Raw genomic sequence first — 13,560 nt, 5'->3', positions numbered from 1 at the left:
AGTTTCCTCTAAAATTTAACAGCTCTTTTGATAACACTATGAAAATGTTACCTCCTCCAAATATATTTAGGAAAAGTAATTCTTACTGGGCACACAGGAGTAAGATAATATATTATCAGGATAAGCTGGGCTGTTCGGGCTGGGATGTAACTCATTTGAAAGACAGCATTCCTAGAATGTGTTGTGTATGTGAGGCACCATGAAATAAGACAAACCTTCATGTTATAGGCACAGGTAAGGGAAAGTAATTCCAAGTCAATGGCAAACACAAGACTTTCAATAAAATCATAGAAGGAGCCATCCCAAAGACACCCATATAGTACAAGAAGCACACAGAACACAAAAAAGGCAAGGGTAAAATAAAAAAATTCTATGCATCTTATAGTTAAAACACTAAATATACAGAACTAAAAGTGGATTGACGTATCTAAGAGAAAAACTTTAAGACACAAATAAAGAAAACTCATTAAACGAAAAAATTAACTTCTCTAATTAGAGGAAAATAGCAGAGTAGGAACAACTGATTTCTCATGGTAAACTTTCAAAGCTTAAAGACTCCAAGGCAATATATTCTATGGCTTCTTTTACTGTGTTAATTTATGTCCCCAAAATTGTTTGCATGAGAATCTGCTCATAAGACATTGAGGGATCCTACCCCAGTTGTTTCTGGTTGGTAAATAAAGTTGCTGGCAGTCAATGGCTGGGCAGCGCAAACAGAGGCAGGGCTTTTAGAATTTTCAGGTAAGAGACGGGGTGGGAGTGGGGTGGGGAGATCTGCCATGCTGGAAGAAGGAGTGGAGAGATGCCACACCTTAAAGGGTGCAGGACTTAGAGCATAGTTACCATGTAGGAGCAGGGGAAAGCGTCCCCAAGAGTGCTTCCTGACTGGTCCAGGGCAGCAAAGATAAATATAGAATTCAGTAAGTAATAACTCAGGAATATCAGAGGGAAGTGAATTAGCCACGTAGAGGTTAGGAAGTTGGCCCAGTCATTGAGTTGTTTAAGTATATCAAAATATAAAGGCTGTATGTGTGTCTTTCATTCGAGAAGCCAGAAAATTGGGGCAGGTAGTGAAGAATGAGCCCCTGCTGCAGGGATCAATGTAAGTAATTGGGTACTCCTACAACATTCCAAGTGCTAAGTGACAGCCAATCTAAAAGAATACACCCAACAAAACTACTGCCGTGACTAAAGGAAGAGGAACAATTATCCAGAACACAGACAGTCTAAAGAAATTTTATATTAACAATCTAGACCTAAGGTAACACAGGAAGCATTATTTTAGGCTGAAGAGAGGAATGAGAATAGCCAAGAGACTTTGGAAAAATATGAAGCCATAATCACTATAATGCAAAGGACCACTGAGAACACAACATGATGACAAGAACTAACACACACATTTTAATAACACTTTAAATACAAATGGGCTCAATTCTCTATTCAAAATCCCAGACTGACTAGATGGTTAAAGAAATAATTTCCATTTATTAACTGCCTCCAAGTGACACATCTGAGTAAGGAATTTGCCATTCCCTTTATAGTAGGGGACTTGCCATTTCCTTTACAGTAAACATAAAAGAGAGAAAACTATGGGTAGACATGGCCTAATTAGCCACTATACCCAAAACTAACATAGAATTATTACATATCTACCCAAAGAATTACCCTAGATCTATGTATTGGATAGTTTTATGTCAATATGACACAAGTTAAAGTTATGTGACAAAAGGATGTTTCAACTAAGAGAATGCCTTTCAAATATCTAACTGTAGTCAAGTCTGTAGAATATTTTATTATTAGCGATTGATGGGGAGGGTACAACTCATTGTGGTACCATCCCTAGCTGGTGGTCCTGGTTCTAAAAGAAAGCATGCTGAGCAAGTCACATGAAGCAAGCTAGGAAGTAAAGCTCTTTCATGGCTTCTGCATTGGCTTCTGCCTCCTACCCTGTTTGAATTTCTCCTGACCATTTCAAATAATGAACTAAGTATGGAAGTAAAAGCCAAATAAATCCTATCCTCCTCACCTTCCTTTTGTTCATGATGTTCACCACAGCAGTATTATTCCTAAGTCATGAGAATAATGAGGTATTTCTTTGAGACATCTAATCATGTACTTTCAGGAGGATTGCAGATACAGCTAAAGCTGTGACTTGGGCTGGGCTGCCAGCCAAACTTGGTAGTGTAAGTCATAGATAGTTATAGATTTGAATGTATTATGAGGTCATGGAGAGCAGGTGTGTTCTCACACTGCTTTTTTTTTTTTTTTTGAGACTCAGTTTGGTAGGCTGGAATTTCTGGACCAGATGCACCCAAAGGCTTTAAGAAAGCGGTCTGGAGATGACAGAGTGTCTAAGACAAGAGTGGTCTTGGCAGAGTAGAGGAGGCTACAAGATCTATTCAACATAGCATCCAAAGTAAGAGCAAAATTGAAAGATTTTTACTGAAATATTTATGAAATGAGATGGCCTACTGAGAAGGATATGCAGATTACTGAGATCCCCTTGTTTAGTGTTGAAAGACTTTTAAGGCTCAGGGTATTTGGAATATTTGAGTGAATTCACTGTTTAAAATCTTATTGTACTGGCTACTAGAGAGTTGACTCAGTTGTTAAGAGGTGTTCTTCTCTTGCACAGGACACAAGTTAAGTTCTTAGCACACCTACTGGCAGCCTGAAGAAGGATTATCCTGATAGCACTTTCCCCATTATTTTCAAGAGAAATCTCCAAGCTTTTACTTGGGTATCTATACACTTGGAAATACAAATTATCAGATTTTCCAGGCCTAGTAGATATTAGTTCTGATTTGACCATGATTCCATGAGACATAAAAATTTCATAGCTTAACAATTAAACTGACATTTGTCAGATGATTGATGGAATTGTGGTTAAGATCTGATATACAGTGGGCCCCAAAACTCAAGCTGTGGTTATTTCACAAGACTAGGATATGTAACTAAGGTTTATAGTCTTGATGTTGGCAATGTTGACAAAAGAAGTGGCTTTCACCTCAAAGTTGCCTGTGATCCCCTGAACACAGATTGAGGTTACCCCAAAAGTCGGTGTTCCAATATGAAAACAGTTTTACAAAGTTTTTATAATTTTACAGAACAAAGAAAACTATGAATAAAGACAAATTTAAAATGTGTTTGTGGATTATATGAGAGTGGTTGGCACACTGAGAAAAGGGAAGCCTGTTTATAGTTTCAAGATATTATCTGATGACATTCATAGATCTTTGATTGGTAAGAGTTAGTGTTCTGCTAAAATAATGGCTTTTGATAGGTTTCATTCATTAAGAAATTTTAATTTAAATTAATAGCTTCTAAAGCACTTTTCTTTTTTATTTATTGGATATTTTATTTACATTTCATATGTTATCCCCTTACCCCATCCCTCACCCACCCAGGAACCCCCCATCCCCTTACCCCTCCTCCTTCTTTTCTGTGGATGTAACCCCCACCTACCCCCCCACTCCCAATTCCCCACCCTCAAAATTCCCACACCCTGGGGCGTCCAGCCTTCATGAGGTCAAGGATCTCATCTTCCACCTGTGCCCGGCAGGGCCCTCTACTCTTACATATTCAGCTGAAGCCCTGGATCCCTCCATAAGTGCTCCCAGGCTGGTGGTTAGGACCCTGGGAGCTGTGGTTGGTTGGTATTGTTGCTCTCCTCATGGTGTCACAAACCCTTTCAGCTCCTTCAGTCCTCACTCTAACTCCTCCATTGAGAACCTCATGATCAGTTCAATGGCTAGTTGTGAGCATCTGCCTCTGAATATGTCAGACTCTTGAAGGCCTCTGAGGAGACATCCATATCAGGCCCTTATCGGCATGTACTTCCTGACTTCCACATCAGCATCTACCTTTGGTGACTGCATATGGGGTGGATACTCAGGTGGAAAGGTCTTCAAATGGCCCCTCCTTCAGTTTCTGTCCCTCACTTTGTCTCCATATTTGCTCCCTTGAGTATTTTGTTGCTCCTTCTAAGAAGAACTGAATCACCCCCACTTGGTCTTCCTTTTTTATGAGCTTCATGTGGCCTGTGAGTTGCATCTTGGGCATTTCAAGGTTCTGGGCTAATATCAAATAATCAGTGAGTGAATACCATGTGTGTTCTTTTGTGATTGGCTTACTTCACTCAGGATGATAATTTCTAGTTCCATCCATTTACCTAGGAACCTCTCGAATTCATTGTTTTTAATAGCTGAGTAATACTCCATTCTGTAAATATACCACGCTTTTTTAATCCATTCCTCAGTTGAAGGACATCTGGGTTCTTTCCAGCTCCTGGATATTATAAATAAGGCTGCTATGAACATAGTTGAGCATATGTCCTTGTTATATGTTCGAGCATCTTCTGGGTATATGCCTAGGAGTGGTATAGCTGGATCCTCGGGTAATGCTATGTCCAATTTTCTGAGGAACCGCCACACTGATTTCCAAAGTGGTTGCACCATCTTGCAGTCCCACCAACAATGGAGGAGTGTTCCTCTTTCTCCACACCCTCGCCAGCATCTACTATCACCTGAGTTCTTAATCTTAGCCATTCTGACTGGTTTGAGATGGAATCTCAGAGTTGTTTTGATTTGCATTTCCCTGATGACTAAGGACATTGAACATTTCTTTAGGTGCTTCTCGGCCATTCGAGTTTCTTCCATTGAAAATTCTTTGTTAAGCTCTATACCCCATTTTTTAATAGGGTAATTTGGTTGTCTGGTGTCTAATTTCTTGAGTTCTTTGTATATATTGGATATTAGCCCTCTATCAGATGTAGGATTGGTAAAGATCTTTTCCCAATTTGTTGGTTGTTGTTTTGTCCTATTGACAGTGTCCTTTGCCTTACAGAAACTTTGCAATTTTATGAAGTCCCATTTGTCAATTCTTGATCTTAGAGCATATGCCATTGGTGTTCTGTTCAGGAACTTTTCCCCTGTGCCCAAGTATTCGAGGGTCTTCCCCACCTTCTCTTCTATTAGTTTCAGTGTATCTGGTTTTATGTGGAGGTCCTTTATCCACTTAGATTTGAGCTTTGTACAAGGGGATAAGAATGGATCAATTTTCATTCTTCTACATGTTGTCCTCCAGTTGAACCAGCACCATTTGTTGAAAACGCTGTCCTTTTTCCACTGGACAGTTTTAGCTCCTTTGTCAAAGATCAAGTGACCATAGGAGTGTGTGTTCATTTCTGGGTCTTCAATTCTATTCCATTGATCTTCCTGCCTGTCTCTGTACCAATACCAGGTAGTTTTTATCACTATTGCTCTGTAGTACAGCTTGAGGTCAGGAATGGTGATTCCTCCAGAGGTTCTTTTATTGTTGAGAATAGTTTTTGCTATCCTGGGTTTTTTGTTATTCCATATGAATTTGAGAATTTCCTTTTCTAACTCTGTGAAGAATTGAGTTGGGATTTTAATGGGGATTGCATTGAATCTGTAGATTGCTTTTGGCAAGATGGCCATTTTTATTATATTAATCCTGCCAATCCATGAGCATGGGAGATCTTTCCATCTTCTGAGATCTTCTTCGATTTCTTTCTTCAGGGACTTGAAGTTCTTGTCGTACAGGTCTTTCACTTGCTTGGTTAGATTCACACCAAGGTATTTCACATTATTTGCAACTATTGTGAAGGGTGTCATTTCCCTAATTTCTTTTTCAGTCTGTTTATCTTTCATGTAGAGGAAGGCTACTGATTTGTTTGAGTTGATTTTATAACCAGCCATTTTGCTGAAGTTGTTTATCAGGTTTAGGAGTTCTCTGGTGGAAGTTTGGGGGTCACTTAAGTATACTATCATATCATCTGCAAATAGAGATATTTTGACTTCTTCCTTTCCTATTTGTATCCCTTTGACTTCTTTTTGTTGTCTAATTGCTCTGGCTAGGACTTCCAGTACTATATTGAATAGGTAGGGGGAGAGTGGGCAGCCTTGTCTAGTCCCTGATCTTAGTGGGATTGCTTCAAGTTTCTCTCCATTTAGCTTGATGTTGGCTACTGGTTTCCTGTAAATTGCTTTTACTATGTTTAGGTATGGGCCTTGAATTCCTGATCTTTCCAAGACTTTTATCATGAAGGGATGTTGAATTATATCAAATGCTTTCTCAGCATCTAGTGAGATGATCATGTGGTTTTTTTCTTTGAGTTTGTTTATATAGTGGATTACATTGATGGATTTCCGAATATTGAACCATCCCTGCATTCCTGGGATAAAACCTACTTGATCATGATGGATGATTGTTTTGATGTGTTCTTGGATTCGGTTTGCCAGAATTTTATTGAGTATTTTTGCATCGATGTTCATAAGGGAGATTGGTCTGAAGTTCTCTTTCTTTGTCGGGTCTTTGTGGGGTTTGGGTATGAGTGTAATTGTAGCTTCATAGAACGAATTAGGTAGTGTTCCTTCTGTTTCTATTTTGTGGAATAGTTTGAAGAGAATTGGTATTAGGTCTTCCTTGAAGGTCTGATAAAATTCAGCACTAAAACCATCTGGTCCTGGGCTTTTTTTGGGGGGAGACTTTTAACGACTGCTGCTATTTCCCTAGGGGTTATGGGACTATTTAGATGGTTTATCTGCTCCTGGTTTAAATTTGGAACCTGGTACCTGTCTATGAAATTGTCCATTTCTTCCAGGTTTTCCAGTTTTGTTGAGTATAGGCCTTTGTAGTAGGATCTGATGATTTTTTGAATTTCTTCAGTTTCTGTTGTTATGTCTCCCTTTTCAGTTCTGATTTTATTAATTTGGATACTGTCTCTGTGCCCTCTGGTTAATCTGGCTAACGGTTTATCTATCTTATTGATTTTCTCAAAGAACCAACTCCTGGTTTTATTGATATTTTGTATTGTTCTTTCTGTTTCTATTTGGTTGATTTCAGCCCTGAGTTTGATTATTTCCTGCCTTCTACTCCTCCTGGGTATATTTGCTTCCTTTCGTTCTAGAGCTTTTAGTTGTGCAGTCAACTTGTTAGTGTGTGCTCTTTCCAGTTTCTTTTTGTAGGCACTTAAAGCTATGAGTTTTCCTCTTAGCACTGCCTTCATGGAGTCCCACAAGTTTTGGTATGATGTGTCCTCATTTTCATTGAATTCTAAAAAGTTTTTAATTTCTTTCTTTATTTCTTCCTTGACCAAGTCATCATTGAGTAGAGAGTTGTTCAGTTTCCATGTGCATGTGGGTTTTCCATTGGTTTTGTCATTATTAAAGACCAGTCTTATTCCGTGGTGATCTGATAAGATGCAAGGGATTATTTCAATCTTTTTGGATCTGTAGAGGCCTGCTTTGTGACCAAGTATATGGTCTATTTTGGAGAAGGTACCATGAGGTGCTGAGAAAAAGGTATATTCTTTTGTTTTAGGATGAAATGTTCTATAGATGTCTGTTAAGTCCATTTGGTTCATAACTTCTGTTAATGTCAAAGTGTCTCGGTTTAGTTTCTGTTTCCATGATCTGTCCATTGCTGAGAGTGGAGTGTTGAAATCCCCCACTATTATTGTATGAGGTGTAATGTGTGTTTTGAGCTTTAGTAAAGTTTCTTTTATGTATGTAGGTGCCCTTGCATTTGGAGCATAGATGTTCAGAATTGAGAGTTCACCTTGGTAGATTTTTCCTTTGATGAGTATGAAGTGTCCTTCTTTATCTTTTTTGATTAATTTTGGATGAAAGTCGATTTTATTTGATATTAGAATGGCTACTCCAGCTTGTTTCTTGGGACCATTGGCTTGGAAAATTGTTTTCCACCCTTTTATTCTGAGGAAGTGTCTGTCTTTGTCACTGAGGTGCGTTTCTTGTATGCAGCAAAATTCTGGGTCTTGTTTGTGTATCCAGTCTGATAGTCTGCGTCTTTTTATTGGGGAATTGAGACCATTGATGTTAAGAGATATTAAGGAAAAATGATTGTGGCTTCCTGTTATTTTTGCTATTAGAGGTAAAGTTATGTTTGTATAGTTATCTTCTTTTGGGGTTGTTGGAAGATTACTTCCTTGCTTTTTCTAGGTTGTAGTTTCTCTCCTTGTGTTGGCGTTTTCCATCAATTATCCTTTGAAGTGCTGGGTTTGTGGGAAGATATTGTGCAAATTTGGTTTTGTCATGGAATATCTTGGTTTCACCATCTATAGTGATTGAGAGTTTTGCTGGGTATAGTAATCTGGGCTGGCAATTGTGTTCTCTTAGGGTCTGTATGATGTCAGTCCAGGCTCTTCTGGCTTTTATAGTCTCTGGTGAGAAGTCTGGTGTAATTCTTATAGGTCTGCCTTTGTATGTTACTTGACCTTTTTCCCTTACTGCTTTTAGTATTTTTTCTTTGTTTTGTGCATCTGATGTTTTGATTATTATGTGACAGGAGGTATTTCTTTTCTGGTCTATTTTATTTGGTGTTCTGTAGGCTTCTTGTATGTTTATGGGCATCTTGTTCTTTAGGTTAGGGAAGTTCTCCTCAATAATTTTGTTGAAGATATTTACTGTCCCTTTAAGTTGGGACTCTTCATTCTCATCTATACCTATTATCCTTAGGTTTGGTCTTCTCATTGTGTCCTGGATTTCCTGGATGTTTTGAGTTAGGAGTTTTTTGCATTTTGCATTTTCTTTGACAACTGTGTCAATATTTTCTACCGTATCTTCTGCATTTGAGATTCTCTCTTCTATCTCTTGTATTCGGTTGGTGATGCTTTCGTCTACGACTCCTGACCTCTTTCTTAAGTTTTCTATTTCCATGGTTGTCTCCCTTTGAGCTTTCTTTATTGTTTCTATTTCCATTTTCAGATCCTGAATGTTTTTGTTTAATTCCTTCTTTGTGTTTTCTTGCATTTCCTTAAGGGATTTCTGTGATTCCTCTTTAAGGGCTCCTATCTGTTTACTTGTACTCTCCTGTATTTCTTTAAGGGAGTTACTTAATTCCTTCTTATAATCCTCTATCATTATCATGAGAAGTGATTTTAATTCTGAATCCTGCTTTTCAGGTGTGATGGGGTGTTCAGGGCTTGCTATATTGGGAGAACTGGGAACTGATGATGCCAAGAAACTTTGGTTTCTGTTGCTTATGTTCTTGCGCTTGCCTTTCGCCATCTGGTTAACTCTAGTGTTGCCTGCCCTCACTGTGTTAGACTGGAGTCTGTATTTCCAGTTATCTTGCTTGTTGCAGAGCTCCTCAGAGTCCAGATGTCTCTGTAGTCTTATGATTCTAATCTTGGTGTCTGCTGCTCTGATTGCAGTGGCTCCTCTGCTGCTCTGAGTGCAGTGGCTCTTCTAGGATGACTCAGGAGTCAGTATCTCCACAGGACAGGAGTAGATCAACTCAGTGTCAGCTACTCTGAGTACAGTGGCTCCTCAGCTGCTCTGAGTGCAGTGGCTCCTCTAGGATGACTCAGGAGTCAGTATCTCCACAGGACAGGAGCAGACCAACTCTGTGTCTGCCCCAGCCCACCCTAAAGCACTTTTCTATCTAATATCATGATGTGTTATTTCATATGCAGAGCAGGCCAAGGAATGGTTGTTCAAGAAGCTAAACTTAGCCACAGATAATGTCATGAAACTCTGAACCTATGCAAGCCCAGAATTTCTATAGTACTATATAGTAGTATAGTATAGTATAGTATAGTATAGTATAGTATAGTATAGAAATTCCAATCTGACTTGGAGTCTCTGTAAACACAGACTCCTTCCCAGAGTTTTTAGTTCGTAGCCAGTCACAGTCTTTTTTCATGAAATGCCATTCACAGAAGAATTTCCACATTTGTTCCCTTGCTTGTAGTATGAGGGCTATTACAGTTGGAAAGAACAAATGGAGGGCATGACAGTTGCTTTGATCAAGGAAAAGTGTGAATTCAGAGATGAATTAAAGAAATCTATGCTACTATCAAGGATAAAAAGATGCAGAAAAAGTAGCTCTCATCACATCTCACTACCTATTATTTGGCATATATAGAAAAAAGGTGGAGATTTTCATGGTGGAACATTCATACTTAGAAAATGACCATTTAGAAAATGATGAACTCAATGAAGAAGTTTCTCCAGTTGCACTCTCTATAAAGGTGTGAATTATTTTCTTGAGCATATTAATGTCTTTCCTGATACCTGGAAGCAAATAGTGACCACACAAATTCTTTGTAAAACTAGTTTTTCATAAGTCCCAACAAAAGCAATGTGTTTTCTTTTGGCAATGCCAGGGGTAAATTGTTACGTTTCTATCTCAAAGTATATACCTCCAGCCCTATATCATAAATCAGCTCAAAGGGATTGTGATTGTATGACTCTTCCTCAAGATATCATGCTGGTCTACTATATTGATGATATTATGCTACTTGGACCAGGTAGGCAGAAATTAGCCACCTTTTGGGACTCATTGACTAAACACATGCACCTTAGAAGATGTGGATGCTTGGAGCCAACCATCAGACTGAGCATGAGACCCCCAATGGAAGAGTTAGGGGAAGGACTGAAAGAGCTGAAAGGAATTGCAACCCAATAGGAATAACAACAACAGCAACTAACTGGACCCCCTAGAGCCCCCAGGGACTAAACCATCAACCAGAGAGTACACATGGAGCGACCCATGGCTCCAGCTTCATATGTAGCAGAGGATTGTCTTTTATGGCATCAATCAGAGGGGAGGCCCTTGGTCCTTTGAAGGCTCAGTGCCCCACCTTAGGGGGATGCTAGAGGTGGGAGTGGGCTAGAGCACACTCATAGAAGCAGGGGATTTGCAGAGTGGAACAGTGGAAGGGGATGACATTTGAAATGTAAATAAGTAAAATAATTAGTTATTTATTAATTGATATTTTATTAATAATTATAATCAATAAAAATAAATTAAAAACAACAACAACAAACCCAAGTGATGTCATCAGAGACATGAGAAAGACAGAGCTTCTTATTGGGGAGAGGGAAGGTGAATACAGAAGAAAGTTGGAGGAAGGTAAAGGAAGTAGCAGGATGCAATTGATCAGAGAGAGAAAATGGGAAAATGGGTGGGTTCTTATATAAGTGGGAGTAAGATAAATACAAAAGAAACAGGTAGTTAGGTATAGCAATAACATGGAGAATGAAAAAGGTGGAATTAATTATATTGTTAATAATTTACCAACCAACCTTCCCCAAAAAGTAAAGAAAAATAGTATTTGTTTTGTTAGCTGGTAGTTCTCTAAACCTGAGGTAAAGTCTCACAAAGGATTTATGTTGGATGGAAACTGATCTAGAAGTCATCTAGAACCTTTTATAACCATAAAATTTATACAATTAATAGAGTATAGAAAGTACAATACTAAGTTTCGACTGTATCTGTGTCTTTAATTCCAGAACCTGGGGATGTGATATCATGGAAAAAGAAACATAAAAACAAATAAATTGACAAAGATATTTTGCTGACAAAAGTAGTGAGATTATCATAAATTATCGGTATTATTCCAAAAGAATTATTAATCAAAACATGGATAGTTGCAAAATGATGCATAGTAAAATTATGGATATAAGACAGAATCCCCTTTGTTTTTTCTATTTATTTTGTGATTTTCCCCCCATGTTGGCATAATTTTTATTTAGGTGTACAAATGCTACTAATATTTTATGGTTTTAGGTGTAAACCTGGAAATGAGTAGATTTAAATCAATACAGGCACACAAAGTGTGCATTCTGTTTAGATGTGGTGGTGAATTCAATAATTATCTATAATATTCTCTCTCTATAGGAGGTACATGAAAGGCATATAGAAATGTAGGCTGTGCACAGTCTGGAACATCAAAAGATAAAGAGACAAATTATAAAATATTACTAGGAAAAAATAAGATTATCATATAGCCATACTGTTTCATAAATTACAAGTTTTATGTATGCTCTTTTTCAGACATATGAGTTGGATTTCCACTAATGCTCTTAAGATGAATAAACACTTCATTTATGTCCGTATTCAAGAACTTTATTTCTAAACTGGACTTGGAATCCTAGCCAATGTTTCTTATTTTATTTTTCTATACTTTCATAGTCATAGATTACAGACATTAGCCCAGTCAATTGACCTTCATTCATATAATGATGATCCTAACTGAAAGGGAAATTTAACTTACAGACACATTTGAATTATTGGATGTAGAGAATGACTTCATATGTAAGGAAACTTTTTAAAAAGGCAGAGTGATAAAAGGCCTCTCTATCTGCATCACCTGCCTTCTGAATGTGTTCCAGGCTGTCACCATCAGTCCCAGTACTTCTTTACTGGCAAAATTCAAACATAAACTAAAAAAGCAGCATGATCTATACTGTCTCCTATTTTTGGTCTTTCAATTTGTCCTTTGGTAGTTACAAGATTTTTTATGTTGGTGCTTATACTAACATGAGTGAAGCCAAACAAATAAAGATCACTAAATACTGCTCACTCTTTCCTATGAATTTCATTAACAGAAGACTGATTTTAACAGTGTCAATATCAAGAGATGTGTTTTCTGTAGACATCATGCTGACTACAAGTATGTACATGGTAATCATCTTTTTCAGACATTAGAGGCAATGCAAGCATCTTCATATCATCAGCAACCTGAGAGCATCCCCTGAGAAAAAGGCCACTAAGACCATTTTGCTGCTGGTGGTTTTCTTTGTGGTCATGTTCTGAGTGGACTTCATCATCTCATCTACCTCAGTCCTGTTATAGATGTATGATCTAGTCATTCTGACTGTACAGAAGTTTGTGGTGAATGCCTATCCCATAGTTACCCTTTTGGTACAAATCAGTTCTGACAAAGAATAATCATTATGCTGAAAAAACATGTAGTCAAAGCACTACCACAGTGTTTTAAACAAGCTTTTTCCCCTTTGAAAAAACCATCAATTTATTTTTTATTTATATGTATGAGCATTGTGCCATCGTGTAAGCATGTGTGTGTTCTTGGTACCCACAGAGGTCAGATGCAGCCATAAGATCCCCTGAACCATGAGGTACAGATAGTTGTAAGGCTCCATCCTTATACAGCCCAAAACTATTTTTTCTCTAAATGAGATTCTTCTTAAACTTCAATTGTTCAAGTAGTAAAGAATCATTTTTTCTGATGATTAAAATAAAATTTGTGGTATTATACATACATATTCTTTTGACATTTCTGCTCCCCAAAAGTGTAGAATTCTTTAAGCTTATTTTGTACAATAAGTTGATATTTCTACAGGAATCCCTCTCATTCTGTAGGCTACTGCTGTACCCTGTTGACAGTCTCCTTTGCCTTATAGACGTTTTTCAGTTTCATGAGGTGCTATTTATTGATTATTATTTTTAATACCTGTGCTATTATTGTTCTGTTTAGGAAGTTGTCTCACATACCAATGTGTTCAAAATAGTTCCCCAATTTGCTTTCTATTAGATTTAGTGTGTCTAGTTTTATGTTGAAGTATTTTATTGACTTGGACTTATAGATACGTATCTATTTGCATTCTTGTGCACGCCAAATTACAGTTATGACAGCATCATTTGTACAAGATGCCTTCTTTACTTTCATTGTAGATTTCCATCTCCTTTCTCAAAAGTCTGTATTCATAGGTATGTGGATTCATGTCTGAATTTTCTATTTGATTCCATTGATCAACCTGTCCCTTTTTA

General features: G+C 37.8%; 1 pseudogene; it reads left to right on the top strand.

The window, feature by feature from the left end:
- Nucleotides 1-9,928: 9,928 nt before the first annotated feature.
- On the top strand, nt 9,929-12,720 carry LOC114613209 (annotated as a pseudogene).
- The last annotated feature ends 840 nt before the right edge of the window (nt 12,721-13,560 follow it).

Source organism: Grammomys surdaster, unplaced genomic scaffold (assembly GCF_004785775.1).
Source record: "Grammomys surdaster isolate TR1022 unplaced genomic scaffold, NIH_TR_1.0 126197, whole genome shotgun sequence".
Lineage (NCBI taxonomy): Eukaryota > Metazoa > Chordata > Mammalia > Rodentia > Muridae > Grammomys > Grammomys surdaster.
This window is presented reverse-complemented; position numbering and strand designations above follow the sequence as displayed.